The sequence below is a fragment of the Scylla paramamosain genome, unplaced genomic scaffold (genome assembly GCF_035594125.1).
Source record: "Scylla paramamosain isolate STU-SP2022 unplaced genomic scaffold, ASM3559412v1 Contig14, whole genome shotgun sequence".
Classification (NCBI taxonomy): domain Eukaryota; kingdom Metazoa; phylum Arthropoda; class Malacostraca; order Decapoda; family Portunidae; genus Scylla; species Scylla paramamosain.
Window position 1 is genome coordinate 265001 of NW_026973679.1, and position 22500 is coordinate 287500.

Sequence of the window (22500 nt, forward strand, 5' to 3'; positions counted from 1 at the left end):
GTTTCACTAAATTCTTTCAATACATCCTTTCTGATTAAAAAAAACATTCTAAGTAGAAAGAACAAATGAGGGAGGAAGATGATAAACACAAAAGGAGGTACCAGGAAGCTATTGCCACCCTTACAGATAAGAGACGAGACATGACCACCGAGGAGAACAAGACTAATAAAGCTGGAGATTAGCACCAGATTACACGAAGAGATACCCAGGTGGCTATCACTGAATTAGTATACGAGGGAAGCATAGGTCACTGTTAGCAGATGACATGGACAACACGGACAGCTGGCACACCATAGGAAATGCTGCCTCCTTGTTCTGATTAGAAGATGTGATTACCAGAGTTACTTGAGAATGAACCTTATTGAAACTTGAGGGAAAATACACTGTATGATCAAAATATGGGAATATAAATATAGTTACTTGACAGTGAACCTTACAGAGTATAGGAAAATGAACAAAGAATGAGAAAATAAATATAGTTACTCGAAAATTAACCTTATTAAAAGTTACAGGAAAATGAACTGCATGACAGAAGTATTGGAAAATAAATCTTATAGCAATGGAAGCCTTGTTGGGGCAAAAGGTCGCTCTAACATCATGTGTATACAGTAAAATCCCTCTCATCCGCCATTTGAGTATCCGGCAGCTTCAAGTATCCGGCACATTTTTCCCAGAGCCTTAAAATCAATAAAAAATCAATGTGTACTCATAAAATCGATTAAAATTCCTGCGCGAGGCATACTTTGTCCCCTCGCCACCAGAGCGTACTGCTTCGTGCCAGCCGCAGCCCACTGCACTGTGTTTACTCAGTGACTCTGTGCCGCGTGTGCACTGTTTATCGCCTGACATCTTCATCATGCCTAAAGTTGTAGAAAAGAGGAAGTGTGTTGTGCTTACACTTAAGCAGCTGATCAGATCAGCTGCTGATTAAGATCAGCTGATCTTTGTTATGGTAAGATGCGTGAGTGTAGGGTGGTGATTGTGGACGTAATTTCACTTCTATTCAAGTATCCGGCAGCATTCAAGTATCCGGCATGTTGGCGGTCCCGTTGATGCCGGATAAGAGGGATTTTACTGAATTATGAGGTGTAGGAGACAGGAATAGACAGAAGCAGACAGAGAAACAAGCTAGACAGAGCTGTCAGACCAGAGAGGGTCAAGATTGGCAAGCCACCAGTCACAGTACCAAGTAAGTAGAGCCAGACAGTTGTAATGCAGTCAGAATAAGATGTTGGTGTTATATATTGACAGAGAGGGATTGGGTAGGTGTAAGATGGGTTCCTCATTAAATATTAGTTGTGAGATTTGTGTAGAATCTGATTTACCATTGAGTATTAAATATGTGAAGTGATTTGAATTGGAAGTGTAATGTGAAGTGTTGAAGATATTTAATGGAATTTATTTCAAGAGAGATGAAACAATTTTTGTAGTTTTTTGTTGTTGTTGGAAGTCGTGTATGATCATCTGAGTGTAAATATATGTAAATAATACAAGTTAAGTAAAAATTATAAAACAAAGCATTCCCTTGAACCCACAAAAGCTAGTCTTACAGATTAGGGACACAGCAAAATTGTGCAACATAGAAGCACAAAAAAAAAAAAAAAAAAAAAAAAAAAAAAAAAAAAAATATATATATATATATATATATATATATATATATATATATATATATATATATATATATATATATATATATATATATATATATATATATATATACACACACACACACACACACACACACACACACACACACACACACACACACACACACACATGTATATATTGTTATGACCAGATCCAGCTCCTCTCCCAGCTGCCACTCCTTTGGTTCAACTTCTCCCTAAAGTACCTTTCTTGTAGCCTAGTGCAGGGCACAAACAATATGAATCCAGGCAATTGGCTGGTTACAAACAGCTATCAAGCCAAAAGGGAACGAAGTATACACTGCCAGCTTCTCCCAATAACTGCAAAAAGACTCATTGAGTCACGTTCTAGGGAGCTCAGGCAGCGAAGACACCACAATATGAGGGTATGATACCCTGAGGACTATCTCCCATGTGACTAACCACCCACTGCCCAAAAGGATATTATATCACTATAAGCCTGAGATCAACTTGTCTTCAGTCCCTCTGATGACAGGCTCAAACTTCCTTAAAACTGGAGAGCCTGGAGAAAGAGATGGTTGAACATAGACCTCTACATGAACTAGTTCTCTGGCAAAGACAAGGACACTAAGGACACATACAGTAACATTTAACAAACACAAGAACACTCAAAACACAGGGATTTCATTAAAAGGGGAGAGGACAGGTGCATGTTCATTTCACATTGGACACCAGGACAAACTAGAACTGCGCATGGAACCAATACTCACACACGCATGAGTGGCAAGACACAGGGCAAATGATGCCCTTCCAAATAATATTTAGAGCCGCCCAGATCACAGCCTCCTGTAGGGCCAAATAACAACAAGTAGAGTGAGGCATAACACTATCATCTCCCATAGGTACTTTACAATTATGCCCCCTGTAATATTGCCTTAACACACCTGAAATGACTAGCTCTAACTGTATGCCCTTTGCTTCTGCATGTCAGCTCACCACTGACTGGTGGGAGTGCATTGGTAGGAAGAGAGAAGACAAGGAATGGGCAGGGATTTCCCATGAGAGAGAAGGTACAGAGTATGGGGAGAGAAGTGAGAGGAGAATGGTTGGGGATGAGAAACCTGGCCCACTCTGCATGCTATACTCAAAACTCACAGCACTCATGCTTAGTTTAAAACAAAGGCTAAGTTATAAAAATTACTGTGTTTATTTGGGGGCTTGTGAAATTTTATTACCTTATAAGGGAGGGCAACTCTTCTATTCATTATTTATCAACTACAGTTCTTGGGGATAAGAGGAAGTAAATGCAATTTTAAGGGGATTAAGTTCGGGTGGGTAACGCACAATTTTATAGAAATTATACATGGAACAGACATGAATTATCGCACACTGCCCACTCACTTTTTCCCTCTCTCTTTCTTTTCTCTCTATCTCTTCTTTCCATTCTTTCTCTCCTGCTTTCTCTTTCTTATATCTACTTCTATACTCTGTATAGTACTACTCATAATGATATATATGAGGAGCTGCTCAGGGAAATGCCCCAATGTGCCACATCTAAAAATTATCAGAAAGCATAGTTTTAGTTTTCATAAAAATAACTGTTAATTATGTAGATTCTGAGATACTGGTATCATTTTCATTTCTTAAATGAAGCTTGATATGCATACTTTTGTTTCTGTAAACAATACAGTGATTGTACTTTTTGATTATCTTTGTAAATTAATTGTATTAGTATTGTAATAAAATACAATAAAGTTACTCAAAGCATTTCTTTTATTGTGATTCTGATCAGCTATGTAAACTAATTGCATTAGTATTGTAATAAAATATAAAATTATTTAAAATAATTTTTTATTGTACTTTTTAATTAACTTTGTAAATTTATTGTATTAAAATTGTAATAAAATATGATGGAAAGTTATTCCAAGTAATTTTTATAAGTTATTGCCAAATTTTGAGTGCATTTTTTGTGGGGTGACAAACACAATCATGATGGACACCAACACATATGTTTACATTCACTTATAAAAAGTAGAAACAAAAAAATTACATATAAGCACAATAATTTTGCATTCTAAAAAAATACCTCTAGCAGCATCACAAGCAAGGGAAGTGGGGACAGAGCTGAGATACACATTGAGTGGCTGAGAGCAGTGCACAGTCTGCTGACTGGTGCTAGCTAGCTAGTATTTACAGTATACTGGACCCATTCTATTATGACTTTCTTTAGGTAAGTCATCACCAGATATCTAAGTTTAAGTGCCTAAGGTTCTTTGTAGGAACTTTCAACTATGCTCCTAGATAAGCAAATTTCAGTATCCATACCTATAAAGTTAGAAATAGTGATTTCTATGATACACACACACACACACACATACACACAAGCAAAAAATATTCATGAATTTAAAGTTAAGCTGAATGCTTATAGATATGGAGACAGGACAGCATGAGCATAGCTCTTTTCCTGTAAAACAAAACTAGGTAAATAAATATATATATATATATATATATATATATATATATATATATATATATATATATATATATATATATATATATATATATATATATATATATATATATTGGAACCTCAGTCCTCAAACTTAACTTGTTCCTGAATGCCATTTGAAATCTGAAACATTAAAAAACAGAAACTATTTCACCAATGTAAAATGGATTAGTCCATTCCCAGACACCAGTCTACACTTAGTGGCTTATGACAGATGCTCCCACAGCCAAAATGGCTCCTTCACAACATCTCCAGCTCAAATTATTTATACAAAAAGGATGTATTGAATAAACTTAGTGACACAGAACTCATCAAAAGATACTGTTTAGACTGATCTAGTGAGGCAAGCTTTACAGGACACAGAAAAGAGCAACCCACTTACCGCCAAAATGAAGGTGATCATAAAACTTAGACATCTTGCTGCTGGGAAAAGCTACTGGAAAAATGCAGCTGTGCAGTAATGATGGTGTTGGGAGTCATTGAGAGAGCCACAGGTGGCTTGGGATTACTCCTGAGTGCTGAAAACTGTTTGTTTACATCAAGGCTTTTCAACAGGATCACATTTTACCTTCTTTCAAAAATTTAATTACTCTTACACTCTGTCTCTTCTCCAACTATATAAAAACAAAATAAATATTTATAGAAACTATGAATTAGTAATAAAAGGCAGCTTTTGCTGTGTCTTTTACTATCTGAAAGCAAGTGACTGTTCTAGAACCAAATTATGGTACCACAACCGAAACAATAATGAGTTCAAAATTTTGTTAAAAAACTAACTTTGAAAAGGGAGGCGCTCAGTAACCAAGGTTCCACTGTATTTACCTAGTTGTATAGTACAGGGCTTGAGCAGGACTCATAGTGTCCTGTCTCCATATCTATATTTATCCAGCATTTCCTTAAATTTGTGCATGTTTGGTGCTGTAACAACCTCTTCATTTAGATCATTCCAGATATCCACAGTTCTATGTGGAAAACTGTACTTTTTGATGTCCCTCAAACACTGACTCTTCTTGATCTTCTTTGAGTGCCCTCTCATCCGTCCAGCTTCATCTTCTTCCAGCAACACCAGATTTTATACATCGTTATTAGATCTCCTCTTTTTCTTCTAACTTGCAAAGTTGGCAGTCCCATTTCCTTCAACCTCTCTTAGTATGTTAGGTCTTTCAGCTCCAGTACCATCTTTGTAGCTGCCCTCTGAATTCTTTCCAACTTCTTTATGTCTTTCTTCACATGCGGAGACCACACCACTGCTGCATATTCCAGTCTGGGACGTAGCATAGTGGCTATAATTTTTTTTTCATCATAGTCTTTTCCATGTAATGAAATGCCCTCCTAATATTTGTTAACATCCTGTAAATTGAGGCAAATATCTCAGTTATATACCATTCTGGTGCCAGGGTATCTTGAAAAGCCACTCCTAGGTCTTTTTCCTCCTTGCTCCTCATTATTACTTCCTCCCCCATTTTATAGTCCCATGCAGGTCTTCTTTTACTCTTTCCCAATTCTATCACATGGCATTTCTTAGCATTAAATTCCAATTTCCACTTCTTGCTCCACCCATAAATCTTGTCAATATCTCTAAGCAACTCTATACAAACAACATGGCTCTTTATTACTCAACAATTTTGCATCAGCAGCAAACAGATTAATATATCTGGTCAAACCCTCCTGCATATCATTGATGTATATTTGCAGCATAATGGGTGCTAACACTGACCCCTGTGGTACTCCACTTGTTACATTACTCCAACAGGTGTCCCTGATCACAGTTCTCATTTCTCTATTATTTAAGTAGTCTCTCATCCATTTTAGCATTGTTCCTCTCAGTCCTATATATTCCATCTTCCACAACAGTCTTTTATGTGGAACTTTATCAAAAGCTGTTTTGATGTCCAAGTACACTGCATCTATCGACCCATCTCTGTTTTGTACTTCCTCTATTACTCTTAAATAGAAACTTAGTAAATTTGCCACATATAACCTTCCTTTTCTGAAACCAAATTGACTTTGTTCTCTTGAGTGTGTGTGTGTGTGTGTGTGTGTGTGTGTGTATCTACCTAGTTGTGTTTTACAGGAGGGGAGTAATCTCATAGTATCCTGTCTCTATACCTATCCAGTTTGGTCTTAAAAGTACGGACAGTTACAGCACTGACTGTGTTTTACCTAGTTGTGCTTTATGGAAAAAGAGCTATGCTCGTGCAGTCCCATCTCCCTATCTTTTAATATCCAACTTAGCCTTGAATCCATGTATACTTTCTGCATTTACTATCTCCTCATCCAGACTGTTCCATACATCAATACTTCTACATGGGAAACTATATTTTTTGACATCTCTTCTACAAGCACTCCTCTTCAGCCTCTTCCCATGTCCTCTAGTGTCCTGTGTATCCCAGACCATTAAGTCGCTCTGGTCCACCTCTTCTACTCCCTCATATGCTTTATATATCACAATCAAGTCTCCCCTTTCTCTCCTCTTTTCCAAAGTTGGTAGATGTAGCCTTTCCAGTCTCTTTTCATATGACAAGTCCCTGAAACTTGGTACTATCTTCATAGCTGCTCTCTGAACTCTCTCCAACTTCCTTATATCCTTTTTCTTGTATGGCAACCACACTACTGCTGCATATTCTAGTCTAGGTCTTATCAGCGACACAATCATCTTCCTGACCATCTCTTCATCCTATATTTGCAAAGGCAAATATAGGATGAAGGTTTCTATAGGTTTCTCCTGTAATTTTGCTAAGGTGTCTCTCTGGGCTCAGGTTCACAGTCACTGTAACACCGAGATCCTTGTGTGTGTGTGTGTGTGTGTGTGTGTGTGTGTGTGTGTGTGTGTGTATAATATATATATATATATATATATATATATATACTCGTATATATATATATATATATATATATATATATATATATATATATATATATATATATATATATATATATATATATATATATATATATATATATATATATATATTGGTTTCTATAGGTTTCTCCTGTAATTTTGCTAATGTGTCTCTCTGGGCTCAGGTTCACAGTCACTGTAACACCGAGATCCTTGTGTGTGTGTGTGTGTGTGTGTGTGTGTGTGTGTGTGTGTGTGTCTGTGTGTGTGTGTGTGTGTGTGTATATATATATATATATATATATATATATATATATATATATATATATATATATATATATATATATATATATATATATATATTTTAAGCATATACATGGGGAGATTCTCTCTTACACATGTCTTGCACCTGTACAAATATCTAAAATTTCAGTGTTTAGATATGTGTACAGATGCGAGATGGATTGTAATACTTGAAGCACTGTACATAAAAGAATTCAACCCCAGGCTCAATGTACAAGCTAAGGATTTACAGACCCTGCTGAGCTTGAGAAGGGATCAAGCACTGCTGCCACATAGCAAGCCCACCAGCCAACTGAAGCCAACTAATCAGCGCCTCCCACCGCACCCACATAACGAGTCCACCACTTGTGCTGTACCAGCCAATCAGTGCCTCTTACAGGCCAGACCAACGCCTCAACTCATGGCATAAATATCAGCCTCCCAGCGTGTCCAGTCATTCCACCACTACTGAGGAAGGGTTAAGGAACCCAAAATCGTGATATAGCAAGCATGGCTAGCTACAGATAAGTCATCAAACAAATTTCAATTGAGAATAAGACTCTCATAAGATATAAAGAAAATATGTTAAGGAAAATAATAAATGCTGACCTAGTGATCACATTTAATGAAATATATATATATATATATATATATATATATATATATATATATATATATATATATATATATATATATATATATATATATATATATATATATATATATATATATATATGCAGGGCAGTCTAGGGGCCAGAATGAAAGAATAAAAAGAATAGAAAGAAGGAATAGAGAGAAGAAAGAAAGGCAAGAGGAAGGAAGCGAGACAATGAGTCATACCCGCCCCGCTGTGATACATTGTATTTTATATATAAAATGTGGGCTGCTCACCCAGCATTAATCTTCCTAAATTTTCCCCTACTTCCCCTCATTTGTGAGAGCTGAATTTATTGACTAAAAGAGGATAGTTATACTTTACTATAAAAGAATTCAATCTCACCCAGCCCCTTTAACGAGCACATAGTGATTTTTATGAACTTAATATTCCTTCTAGAGCATAATAGTGCATTGTGTGGAGAGTGAGACAAGCCTCTCACCCCCCCTATTCTTCACCCCCTCCCTCCCCCATTCTTTATGCCTTGCTGAGCATGGGTTTCCTTGCTGTGAGTGAGTTTAATAGCAGTCTGCTAATAAGAGAGAGAGAGAGAGAGAGAGAGAGAGAGAGAGAGAGAGAGAGAGAGAGAGAGAGAGAGAGAGAGAGAGAGAGAGAGAGAGAGAGAGAGAGAGAGAGAGAGAGAGAGAGAGAGAGAGAGAGAGAGAGAGAGAGAGAGAGAGAGAGAGAGAGAGAGTGTTGTGAGAGTGCATTTGGAGCATAAGGCATCTAGTAGGAGGAGGAGGTAGTAGACACCTACCGAAATGATAATTACTCCCAGTGAGGTCTAAAGCACTGTTCAGGGGATGCTGAGAACTTATCATTAAACCCAGCTGTGACCTCAATGAACATTTCCCTTTCTGTCTCACAACACAAGGGGGCAGTCACAGCCTGCCCTCTAAAGACAACTCTCTTCCTCCACAGTTTTCCACCATCTGGCTACGACTACAGAGTCACTCAAACTAAATTTATCTGTGCTGTATACCTTTCACCTAACTCCTCTGACTATAAGAAATTCTTTGACTACTTAACTTCCAAAGTGGAGCACATTCTGACCCTCTTCCCTTTTGCAGAGATCTCCATTCTTGGAGACTTCAATGTTCACCACCAGCTTTGGCTTTCCTCTCCCTTCACTGACCATCCTGGTGAACTAGCCTTCAACTTTGCTATCCTCCATGACCTAGAGCAATTGGTGCAACACCCTACTCGTATTCCTGACCGTCTTGGAGATACGCCCAACATTCTTGACCTTTTCCTGATCTCTAATTCTTCTGCTTATGCTGTCACCCTTCCTTCTCCATTGGGCTCCTCCGATCACAATCTCATATCTGTATCTTGTCCTATCGCTCCAATCCCTCCTCAGGATCTCCCTAAGCGAAGGTGCTTCTGGAGTTTTGCCTCTGCTAGTTAGGGGGACCTGAGGAGGTATTTTGCTGATTTTCCTTGGAATGACTACTGCTTCCGTGTCAGAGATCCATCTTTGTGTGCTGAGCACATAACAGAGGTGATAGTGTCTTGCTTGTACCTTGCCTAGTCAAAATCTTTCAGCTCTGTCTGTCAACATCTACCTTTCCTTCTTCCTGGAAGTTTGCCTACATTCAGCCTGTTTCTAAAAAGGGTGACCATTCTAATCCCACAAACTACCGTCCTATTGCTTTAATTTCCTGCCTATCTAAAGATTCTTAAACATCTATCACTTCACAACCTTCTATCTGATTGCCAGTATGGGTTCCGTCAAGGCCGCTCTACTGGTGATCTTCTGGCTTTCCTTACTGAGTCTTGGTCATCCTCTTTTAGAGATCTTGGTGAAACTTTTGCTGTTGCCTTGGACATATCAAAAGCTTTTGATAGAATCTGGCACAAAGCTTTGATTTCCAAACTACCCTCCTATGGCTTCTATCCTTCTCTCTCTAACTTCATTTCAAGTTTCCTTTCTGACTGCTCTATTGCTGCTGTGGTAGACGGTCACTGTTCTTTTTCTAAATCTATTAACAGTGGTGTTCTTCAGGGTTCTGTCCTGTCATCCACTCTCTTCTTATTATTCATTAATGATCTTCTAAACCAAACTTCTTGTAATATCCACTCATACGCTGATGATACCACCCTACACTTTTCCACGTCCTTTCACAGACGTCCAACCCTTCAGGAGATAAACATTTCACGCAGAGAAGCCACAGAACGCTTGGCTTCTGATCTTTCTAAAATTTCCGACTGGGGCAGAGCAAACTTGGTATTGTTCAATGCCTCAAAAACTCAATTCCTCCATCTATCAACTCGACACAACCTTCCAGACAATTATCCCCTCTTCTTCAATGACACTCAACTGTCCCCCTCTTCTACACTGAACATCCTTGGTCTGTCCTTTACTTATAATCTGAACTGGAAACTTCATATCTCATCTCTAGCTAAAACAGCTTCTATGAAGTTAGGCGTTCTGAGACGTCTCCGCCAGTTTTTCTCACCCACCCAGCTGCTAACTCTGTACAAGGGCCTTATCTGTCCATGTATGGAGTATACTTCACATGTCTGGGGGGTTCCACTCATACTGCTCTTCTAGACAGAGTGCAATCAAAAGCTTTTTATCTCATCATCTCCTCTCCTCTAACTGACTGTCTTCAGCCTCTCTCTCACCGCCGCAATGTTGCATCTCTAGCTGTCTTCTACTGCTATTTTCATGCTAACTGCTCTTCTGATCTTGCTAACTGCATGCCTCCCCTCCTCCCGCGGCCTCGCTGCACAAGACTTTCTTCTTTCTCTCGCCCCTATTCTGTCCACTTCTCTACCGCATGAGTTAACCAGTATTCTCAATCATTCATCCCTTTCTCTGGTAAATTCTGGAACTCCCTGCCTGCTTCTGTATTTCCACCTTCCTATGACTTGAATTCCTTCAAGGAGGTTTCAAGACACTTATTCATCAATTTTTGACTACTGCTTTGACCCTTTTATGGGACTGGCATTTCAGTGGGCATTTTTTTTATTGGATTTTTGTTGCCCTAGGCCAGTGTCCCTCCTACATGAACTGTTTACTTCCTGAAGGGTTGGATGTCTATGAAAAGACCTGGAAAAGTACAGGGTGGTATTATCAGCATAGGAGTGGATAGGACAAGAAGTTTGGTTTAGAAGATCATTGATGAATAATAGGAAGAGAGTAGATGACAGGACAGAACCCTGAGGAACACCACTGTTAATAGATTTAGGAAAGGACAGTGACTTTTTACCACAGCAACAATAGAACAGTCAGAAAAGAGACTTGAGATGAAGATACGGAGAAAAGGATAGAAGCCATATGTGGGTAGTTTGGAAATCAAAGCCTTGTGGCAGACTCTATCAAAAGCTTTTGATATGTCTAAGGCAACAGCAAAAGTTTCATCAAAATCCCTAAAAGAGAATGATCAAGACTCAATAAGGAAAGCCAAAAGATCACCAGTAGAACAGCCTTGACAGAACCCATACTGGCAATTAGATAGAAGGTTGTGAAGTGATAGGTGTTTCAGAATCTCATTGTTGAGGATAGATTCAAAACTTTAGAAAGGCAAGAAATTAAAGCAATAGGACTGTAGTTTGAGGGATTAGAATGGTCATCCTTTTTAGGGACAGGCTGAATGTAGGCAAACTTTCTGCAAGAAGGAAGGGTAGATGTTGATAGACAGAGTTGAAAGAATTTGACTAGGCAAGGTGCAAGCACAGAGGCACAGTTTCATTGAACAATAGGAGGGAGTCCATCACATCCATAAGCCTTCCAAGGGTTTAGGCCAATGAGACCATAGTAAATATCACTGCAAAGGATTTTAATGATGGGTAGAATGAAGTAGTCAGAGGGTGGAGGAGAGGGGGGAACAAGCTCTGAATCATCCAAGGTAAAGTTTTTAGCAAAGGTTTGAGTGAAGAGTTCAGCTTTAGAAATAGATTAGATGGCAGTGTTGCCATCAGCTCGAAATAAAGGAGGGAAAGATGAAGAAGCAAAGTTATTGGAGATGTTTTTGGCGAGGTGCCAGAAGTCATAAGAGGAGTTAGATCTTGACAGATTTTGACACTTGCTGTTAATGGAGAACAGACACTTGTTTAGATCATGGTGATACAGGTTGGTCCAGTTGGACAAAGCCTGTGTTAACTTGTGCTTTACAGGAAATGAACAGGTCAGACTTGATTATATTTACACTGTTTATGTATATGTACATATAAAGAACTTATTTGTCAATATGATATAGAACTAAATTTTGATATGTAAAAAAAAAAAAAAATAAAAAAAATAAAAAAATAAAAAAAAAAGGCCTTTTTTTGTTTTTTTATTTTTATTTTTATTTTTATTTTTATTTATTTTTTCTTGGGGGTGAGTTTTTTAATGCCAACCCTCCTCATGGCCTCATACTACACTTCAGGAACCCTGTCACTGGTTTACCTCTGTTGCTTCATTATGAGACTGCTCCCTACTTCACAGCTACTCTAATCCTGAGACTACAGCAGATGCAGGGTACTTCCTATAGAGTGTCCCACACTCCAACTATGTCCATACACTAATGGGCACCACACCCCCTCCCAAGAGTTGACAAGACCACATCATTTTCATACACTCACCACTGTTACTCTCCATTCACTTCTTCACACACAATTGCTTTCTTGCCTTGACAAGTCTGTATACACTTATGTTTATATAAAAAAGAAATATTTACTCACCCTCTCTAGTTCTGCAACCTTTTGCATGCGTCCATCCAACTCTCTCCGGATAGCTGCAGCTTGTTCATCTTGGCTGTCCAGCTGGTAATATAAACAAGGATAGTCAATGGTAAGAAGGTAATGAAAAATAGAACACCAACCTAATTTTCTGCCATCTCACTTTGAATTTACTCTTAGACCTCATACCTAACTCCTCTAACTATTGAAAATTCTTCAGCTATTTAACTTTCAAAGTGGAGCACATCCTGATTCATTTCCTTTTTGTGAAGATATCCATTCTTGGAGATCTCAGTGTTCACCACCAGCTTTGGTTATCACCTCCCTTCACTGAACAATCAAGTGAGCTTATGTTAAACTTTGCTATCCTTCATGACCTAAAGCAATTAGTGTAACACCCTCTCCATCTTGAAGATATGACCAACATTCTCGATCTTTTCCTAACATCTAATTTTGTTACTGTCTTCTCTTCTGGGCTCCTCCTATCTTAACCTCATATTTGTACCTTGCCCTGTCACTCCAAATCCTCCTCAAGATCCTCCAGAGCCAAGGTGCCTCTGATGTTTTGCCTCCATTAATAAGGGAGACCTGAAGAGGCATTATTGTGATTTACGACTGAATAATTACTGCTTCCATGTAAGGGAACCATCTCTGTATTCCTGAGTCAAGTACACATGACTAATTCATCTCCATGTTGTTAATAAAGTCTGGTTTGGCATAAATATGGAATTATAAAATTCAAATACATATTTTTTTTTTTAGTTCAGGACAATAGTATATAAATAAAAATAAAAATTAAGAAACCAAGTGATGGGTAAGATGGCCCCACCAGCACAGCAGCAGCAGCAACAGCCAGACTTGGAAACTAGACTAACAGAATCCAGATATCATATACTCGTATAGAGGCAGGGCAAACTAAGAACTGAGGAACATATGAGCATAAAAAAAAAAATGGGGAGAACACAATCAAATATACCAACACCATTTATCTAATTTCAAAAGGAAAACCATATAACCTATAACTCTCACATTCTCTACATAATTACCTATTCAAAGGAGGATTGGTGTTGCTATTTTTGCTCCAATATACATGTTTGTCATCAAAACCTAACTTTTCTTTTTATGATCTTAAAAATAACTATTATTGATTCATGCTATATCAGAACATATATACTTCAAACAGGAATGAATAATTTCTAAAATATTTTCCACAACATATTTTGTCTAACATGGATTACTTGAGAAGTTTTTTCATGTATTATTCAGCTGATCACAAAATACATAGTTAAATCACATAGTAAATGATAGAGTAGTGAAGTACAAAGTGCCCACCTGAAGTGCATTGAACAGCAGCTGGTGCTCAAATTTCTTGATGCCTAAGATTTGCTGAAACATGTCAAAGAGTTGCTCTTTAGGCATAATGAGCTCACTGTTGAGCGGTTGCTGCATCCGACCTGGCCTCTTGCTGTCTTCTTCACCTGCTGAATCAAGAATAATCTAATCAATCCTTTGAACTAAAGCAGTGTGTGACTAAACAGCAGAAGAAAGGAATTCTGAAATTTGATCCAGTAACTGAAAACATACAAACTTGAGTGACAACACTGGAGGCAGGTTATTTTTAGGTAGCAGTAACATGATTCTGAAGCCACACAGGGTACTCATCACCAGCCAGTATTAACTTTGCTTCATTACACAATCAACCAGTATTAACTTTGCTTCATTACACAATCTCAGTGTTCTGTGTTACTGCTCAAGACAAAACATTTTGTAGGGACAATGAAAATAGCCTCTCCCTGGACATGAAGGCAGAAACCTGTGGCACCACCTCAGTTTTAACAGAGGTGGATGTCAGTGTAGAAGGCAAGTCAAACAAAAACTGTCACTAAAGCAACAAGATCACATATATTGATGTTGATAAATTGAGGTAGAAGAGCTTCAAATTGATATATTGTTGCAAAATGGATAACAAGAGAAATTACCAGTATAGCTTGGATGATGGCTCATTATAAATAACTATGACTATGGGTAATATCTAAGTGCTTAAAATGTCAAATGGAATGAAAATCAAACACTGATTAGAGCTGCAAAATATACTGGAAGTATCTAGGCATATGAACAAAAGTTAATCATTAGCACTGATAAACAATGTAATTTAGAAGACCAAAGCAATATGAAAAAAAATAACTAGGTCACACAAATCAAGACTGGATAGAGCAAGTAGCCAAAAAGGTGTGCAAGATGGGAGATATCAATGCTTCCTGATAAAGTGATCCTATCATCACCCAATGGAGATATTTGTGCAAGGGAGAGAAATTAAAGCACATAACCAAGAAATATACATCTAAAATTACAAAGATCCTTAAAGGAAGAATATGAATATCAATAGTTAAGAAGAGAAATCAATTTATCTACTGCAAAAAATGAGAATAATAATTAAAAAATAGAAACTATAGATATAACACATATCTAGCATAAATATTCATAATCATCAGAAATTAGAGAGGGATGGCTTGACTTTACTTATGAAGAAACACAAGAAGTGAAAGCAGATGCTTAGTCACAGTTTTTGTGATCATCACAGGGAGCAAACCTTCCACCACCAACAACAGTTTTGTTGTGACAAAACACTTTTGTGTCTTTATATTATTACTAAGGAAAGATGCTTCATACTATGATCATCAATAAGTAAGATGTATTACTATGAATATCATTTGATTCACAAGTAGCCTCTGAAAAAAAAAGTAGATGAATGGGGATAGGCAATCCAAACACAATAAAGGCAAAAAGTCTAGTCATTCACAAATTTGGCAAAAGATTAATTTTTTTTTTTTTCTTTTCTTTTTTTCTTTTTTTTTTTTTTTTTTGTGTGTGTGTAATTACCTAGTTGTAATTTACAGGGCCTGATCTATGCTCATGTGGTCCCGTCTCCATATCTACACTTGTCCATCTTTTCCTGGAAGTTGTGTACACTTGTTACTGATACTACCTCCTCACTTAGCTTGCTCCAAACTTTCCCATTTTATATGCCCATTTTAGTCTCCTCACTTTTTTCCCATTTCTATTACAAGACTTTTTTTTTTCACATTAAATTCCATCTCTCATTTCTTACCCCCATCCCAAATTTTATTCAAATTATCTTATAGAATTTCACAATCTTTGTTGTTTCTTATATGTCTTTGTGATTTTGCATCACCTGCAAGCTAACTCATGTAACTCTTTACTACTTCAGGTATATCATTTATGTTGATTAGGAAAAGTATTGGTGCTAGCAATGATCTTTGTGGTACTCCACTATTTACTTTTCTCCATTTTGATTTTACATCTTTTACTACTGTTCTCATTTTTCTTCCCTTAAGTAGCCTTTCATCCTGTTTAATATTTTTCCTATTTAATCCTCCCACATTTTCTAGCTTCCATAGTAGCCTGTAGTGGGGAACTTTGTCCAAAGTTTTTTTTTAGATCTAAATACACACAGTCTACCCATCCATCCCTTTCCTATGTTATATCAGTCACTTTTGAATAGAAGCTCATCAAATTTGTTATATATGATCGTTTTTGTCTAAAGCCATACTGTTTTCCTGTTATTATATCATGCTTCTCTAGAAATTTTGTCCACTGCTTCTTTATCACTTTTTCACAGATCATACATACTATGTTGGTCATTGATACTGGTCTATAGTTTAGTGGTTCTTCTTTCTTTACACTTTTATAAATTGGCACTATGTCTGCTCTCTTCCATTCCCCAGGCACTCTTCAAGTTGATAATGAGAACTTTTTTTATGTCATATACTGGTTCAATTAAATATGTGTATTTACATAGTTTACCTAGTTGTGGTTTACAGGAGGGAAGTAATGTCATAGTATCCCATCTCTGTATCTATCTAGTTTGGTCTTAAAAGCATTGACAGTTTCAGCATTGACAATGTCTTCACTGAGTTCATTCCATTTGTTCACACTTCTGTGAGGAAAACTATACTTCTTAATGTCTCTTCTACAGTTAACTTTCTTCAGCTTCTTATTGTGTCCCCTTGTACTCTGTGTGTCTAGATTTATAAAACCTTCTTTGTCCACATTTTCCATACCATTTTATCATTCTATAAATGTTTATTAAATCTCCCCTCTCTCTCTCTCTCTCTCTCTCTCTCTCTCTCTCTCTCTCTCTCTCTCTCTCTCTCTCTCTCTCTCTCTCTCTCTCTCTCTCTCTCTCCTATTTTCAAGAGTAGGAATTTCCAGCATTCTTAATCCCTCTTCATAGGTTGATTTACTCAACTCAGGAACCATCTTAGTGACTGCTCTTTGTACTCTTTCTAATTTTATAATATTCCTCTTTGTATGAGGAGACCACACCACTGCCATATATTCCAATCTTGGTCTTATCATGGAAATCAACAACTTTTTAAATAATTTCTTTATCCAAATATGAGAATGCCATTCTTACTCTTTTTAACAAATTCATCATCTCTCCAGTAATTTTATCAATGTGTCTGTCCAGAGTCAAATTTTCAGTAACTGTTACTCCCAAATCCACTTCCTCTTTTGACTTCTTTAACTTCACACCATCCATCTCATAATGATATTGTATTCTTTTCTTACTCTTACCAAACTCCATTACTTTACATTTACTTAAACTGAATTCCATTTACCAAGATTTACTCCATCTATTTATCTTATTTAAATCATCTTGCAGTACTATACAAGTACAGTCATTTACATTTTCTACCCTTCTCATCAGCTTAGCATCATCTGCAAATAAGTTCATATAACTAACTATTTCTTCATTTTATGTCATTCACATATATTACAAACATTATCAGTCCCAATACTGACCCTTATGGGACACCAACAGTTACTTTCAGCCAAGATGAATTTTGGTCTTGTATTACAGTTCTCATCTCTCTACCATCCAGATAATCCTTCATGCACTCCAACAGTCTTCCTCCAGTTTCTTCATAATTTTTTATCTTCCATAGCAATCTTCGGTGTGGTACTTTGTCAAATGCCTTCTTCAAGTCTAAGTAGACACCATCCACCCATTTGTCTCTCTCCTGCACAATATTGACTATCCTAGTCAAGGACACTGATCTATAATTTAGTGAATTTTCCTTATTTCCTCCTTTATATATTGATGTAATATTTGGTCTCTTCCAATCTTTTGGTACTCTTCCTTGTGATAGTGATGTCACTGCTAGACTGTGAATTTTATCAGCCAGTTGTTCTTTACATTCCTTCAATATCCAGTTTGATACTCCATCTGGACCAGTTGCTTTATTTATTTCAAGTTCTTCCATCATCTTAAGTATTTCTTCATAACTGACTGGGACTGTACTTAGTATATTCCTCACCAACTTATCCCTTCCAGCATCAAACTCCCCTTCCACAGTAAACACTGATCTGAAACTATTCATAACATCTGCCATGTCCTGTGCATCATCATAGATTTTTCCTTCAACATTCAATCTTGATACACCTTCCTTCTTTTTCATCTTCCCATTAATATATCTACAGAATAGTTTGGGTTAATTTATACAATTATCTAATATATCTCTTTCATAGTTTCTTCTCTCCATTCTTACTATCTCAATGTACTTGCTTCTAGCATCAATATATTCCTCCTATCTGCTCTCAGTTTTCCTCTTCTTCTATCTATCCCAAGCATTTGTGTGTGTGTGTGTGTGTGTGTGTGTGTGTGTGTGTGTGTGTGTGTGTGTGTGTGTGTGTGTGTATTTACCTAGTTGTATTGTACAGGATATGAACCAAATCTCATTTTGTCTTGTCTCCATAACCATATTTATCTCGTTTCCCTTTAAACATGTGTACACTGTTTGCCACAACCACCTCTTCCTTCAAATCATTCCAGGTTTCAATAGTTCTACACCAGAAGCTGCATTTCTTGATGTCATATGAACAGCCACTCTTCTTTATTTTCTTCCCATGCCCCCCTCATTCATCTCTCTCCCTCCTCCATCTGTGGTATCAAGTAATTTTTGTCTATTCTTTCTATATTGTTTACTAATTTGTACATTGTTATCAGGCCTTCTTTTTCTCTTCTCTCTTGCAGTGTTAGTAAACTCATCTCTTGAAGTCTTTCTTCATGGTTTAAGTCTTTCAATTCTAGTACCATCTTTGTTGCTATCCTCTGTATTCTTTCCAGTTTCCATATATCTTTTTATCTCTGTGGAGCCCAAACTACTACTGCATATTCCAATTTAGGACATATGCTTGTTATAATTTTCTTCATCATTTATTTATCTAAATAGTTAAACACCACATTAATGTTTGTTAACAAGCTGTATGTAGAGCCGAATATAATCTTTATTTGTCTTTCAGGTGATAGTGTGCTGTGGATCATTACTCCCAAATCTTTTTCTTCATTACTTTTTGTTATTATTTCTCCTCCCATTTTGTACTTCCATGAAGGTCTCTTTTTACTTTTCCTATTTCCAACACATGGCATTTTCTGTATTAAATTTTAGTTTCCATCTTTGGCTCCATGCATGTATCTTGTCAATATCCTTTTGTAACTCTTTGCAGTCATTTTCATCCTTTATTTTTTCACTACTTTTGCATCATCAGCAAACAGGTTTATATAATTATTTAGATCCTCTGTCATATCATTTACATATATTTGAAACATAATAGGTGCCAACGCAGATCTTGTCACTTTCCCCAACAAGTTGAATTAGTGTCTCTGATTATTGTTCTCATTTCCCTCCCTTATAAGTAATCCTCCATCCATTTCAATGTTGCTCCTTTTAGTCCTCCTCCATTCTCTAACTTCCACATGAGGCTTTTGTGGGGAGCTTTATTGAATGCTTATCTGAGATCCAGGTATACTACATCAACCCATCCATCCTTTTCTTGCACTCTCATATAGAAACTCAGAAGATTTGTGACACAGGATATCCCTTTCCTGAATCCAAATTGCTTTTCTGTAAATAATGTTTCATCTTTTAGATATTCCACTCATCTGTCTTTAATTACTATTTCACAAGCCTGCTTACAATACTTGTTAGTGACACCAGTCTACAATTTAATGTTTCCATTTTATTTCTCCCCTTGTATATTGGCACTATGTTAGCTCTTTTTCATTCTCTTTTCCATTCTCTTTTCCTTCTCACAACAAGCTGTTAATTATATTCCATATGGGTTCTTCATTTGTTCTCTGCATTATTTTAATATGTATGCATTTATTTGATCTGGTCTCATAGCTTTTCTAACATCCAGCTCTTCCAACAGCCTCTTGATTTGTTGTCTCTTTACTTGTATCTCCTATATTCCTTCATTCTGTGATGCCACTTTTGGTGCCACAAATTTGACTTCCTTTGTAAATAGAGACTGAAAGCTCTCATTCATTAGTTCACTCATCTCCTCAGTGGTTCCATAAATTCTCCCTTCCCTTTTTAACTTGTTTATGCTATCCTTATGCTTCATTTTCCTGTTTATGTATCTGTAGAAGTTTGGATCCTTCCTTACATTTTCCTACTATTTTCCTACTATTTTTCCTACTATGTCACTTTCAAAGTTTCTTTCTTCTTCTCTTCTTACTTACTACTAATTACTTCTTCTTTTTCTATAGTATATTCATTCCTTGCCTTTCTGTATTTTTCTCTAGCACAGTGGAACCTTGGTTACCGAACATCTCCCTTTTCGAACAAAAATCTTAACTCATAATTGCTTCAGTTGCCATACCATAATTTGGTTTTAGAACAAAATAACTTGATTTCAAACACTACAAGACGTAGTAAAAGCAGCCATATATTACTAATTTATAGTTTCTATAAAAATTTCTTTCATTTTTATATATTTGGAGGAGAGACACAGAGGGTAAGACAGTAAATCAATCTTTGAAGTAAGTTAAATGTGATCCTGTTGAAGATGTTCAAGAACCTTGATGTAAACAAACAAGGTTCTGCGCTCTGGAGTTATCCTGAGCCTCCTGTGGCTCTCTCTATGACCCACAATACCAGAAAAACTGCACAACTGCATTTTCCCAGTAGCTTTTTCCAGCAGCAAGATGTCTAAGTGTTATGATCTCCTTAATTTTGGTGGTAAATGGGTTGCTCTTCTCTGTGTCACTCTGTAAGGCTTTCCTCACTAGATCAGTGACAAAGACCTGCATGGTCTAAACAATATCTTTTGATGAATTCTATGTCATTAAGTTTATTTAATACATCCTTTCTGGGGGAAAAAAAAAAAATCCTAAATTAGAGATGTTGTGGAGCAGCCATCTTAGCAGTGGGAGTGTTGATCATTACCCGCTAAGACATGGTGGATGGGTGTCTGAAAACGGATGAATCTATTTTACAATGATTCCTATGGGGAAAATAATTTCGGTTTTTTAACATTTCAGATTTCGAACTGAATTCAGAAATGAATTAAGTTCCAAAACCAAGGTTCCACTGTATTTCTGTTCAGCTGTCTCATCATTTTCTTCCATGCCCTGTCCTTTTTCTCTTTTCCTTCTATACACCTGGCATTATACCATTCATGTTTCCCAATTTTCACTTTATAGCTTGGCACAAACTGTTGCACCCCCCTCTCTATACTTGCTCAAAAATATCTCATTTTTCTTTTTTTTTTTTTTATGTAGGAAGGACACTGGCCAAGGGCAACAAAAATCTAATAAAAAAAAATGCCCACTGAAATGCCAGTCCCATAAAAGGGTCAAAGCAGTGGTCAAAAATTGGTGGATAAGTGTCTTGAAACCTCCCTCTTGAAGGAATTCAAGTCATAGGAAGGTGGAAATACAGAAGCAGGCAGGGAGTTCCAGAGTTTACCAGAGAAAGGAATGAATGATTGAGAATACTGGTTAACTCTTGCATTAGAGAGGTGGACAGAATAGGGGTAAGAGAAAGAAGAAAGTTTTGTGCAGCGAGGCCGCGGAAGGAGGGGAGGCATGCAGTTAGCAAGATCAGAAGAGCAGTTAGCATGAAAATAGCGGTAGAAGACAGCAAGAGATGCAACATTGCGGCGGTGAGAGAGAGAGTTAGAGGAGAGTTAGAGGAGAGGAGTTGATGAGACGAAAAGCTTTTGATTTCACCCTGTCTAGAAGAACAGTATGAGTGGAACCCCCCCAGACATGTGAAGCATACTCCATACATGGACGGATAAGGCCCTTGCACAGAGTTAGCAGCTGGGGGGGGTGAGAAAAACTGGCGGAGACGTCTCAGAACACCTAACTTCATAGAAGCTGTTTTAGCTAGAGATGAGATGTGAAGTTTCCAGTTCAGATTATAAGTAAAGGACAGACCGAGGATGTTCAGTGTAGAAGAGGGGGACAGTTGAGTGTCATTGAAGAAGAGGGGATAGTTGTCTGGAAGGTTGTGTCGAGTTGATAGATGGAGGAATTGAGTTTTTGAGGCATTGAACAATACCAAGTTTGCTCTGCCCCAATCAGAAATTTTAGAAAGATCAGAAGTCAGGCGTTCTGTGGCTTCCCTGCGTAAAATGTTTACCTCCTGAAGGGTTGGACGTCTATGAAAAGATGTGGAAAAGTGCAGGGTGGTATCATCAGCGTAGGAGTGGATAGGACAAGAAGTTTGGTTTAGAAGATCATTAATGAATAATAAGAAGAGAGTGGGTGACAGGACAGAACCCTGAGGAACACCACTGTTAATAGATTTAGGAGAAGAACAGTGACCGTCTACCACGGCAGCAATAGAACGGTCAGAAAGGAAAGTTCAGATGAAGTTACAGAGAGAAGGATAGAAACCGTAGGAGGGTAGTTTGGAAATGAAAGCTTTGTGCCAGACTCTATCAAAGGCTTTTGATATGTCCAAGGCAACAGCAAAAGTTTCACCAAAATCTCTAAAAGAGGATGACCAAGACTCAGTAAGGAAAGCCAGAAACAGAAACTAAACTAAAAGAGGAAATAAAGTTGGGATTTGCAAAGGAAGGATATAGCACATGTAGGAGAGACAGAAAAGGAAAGGGAGTA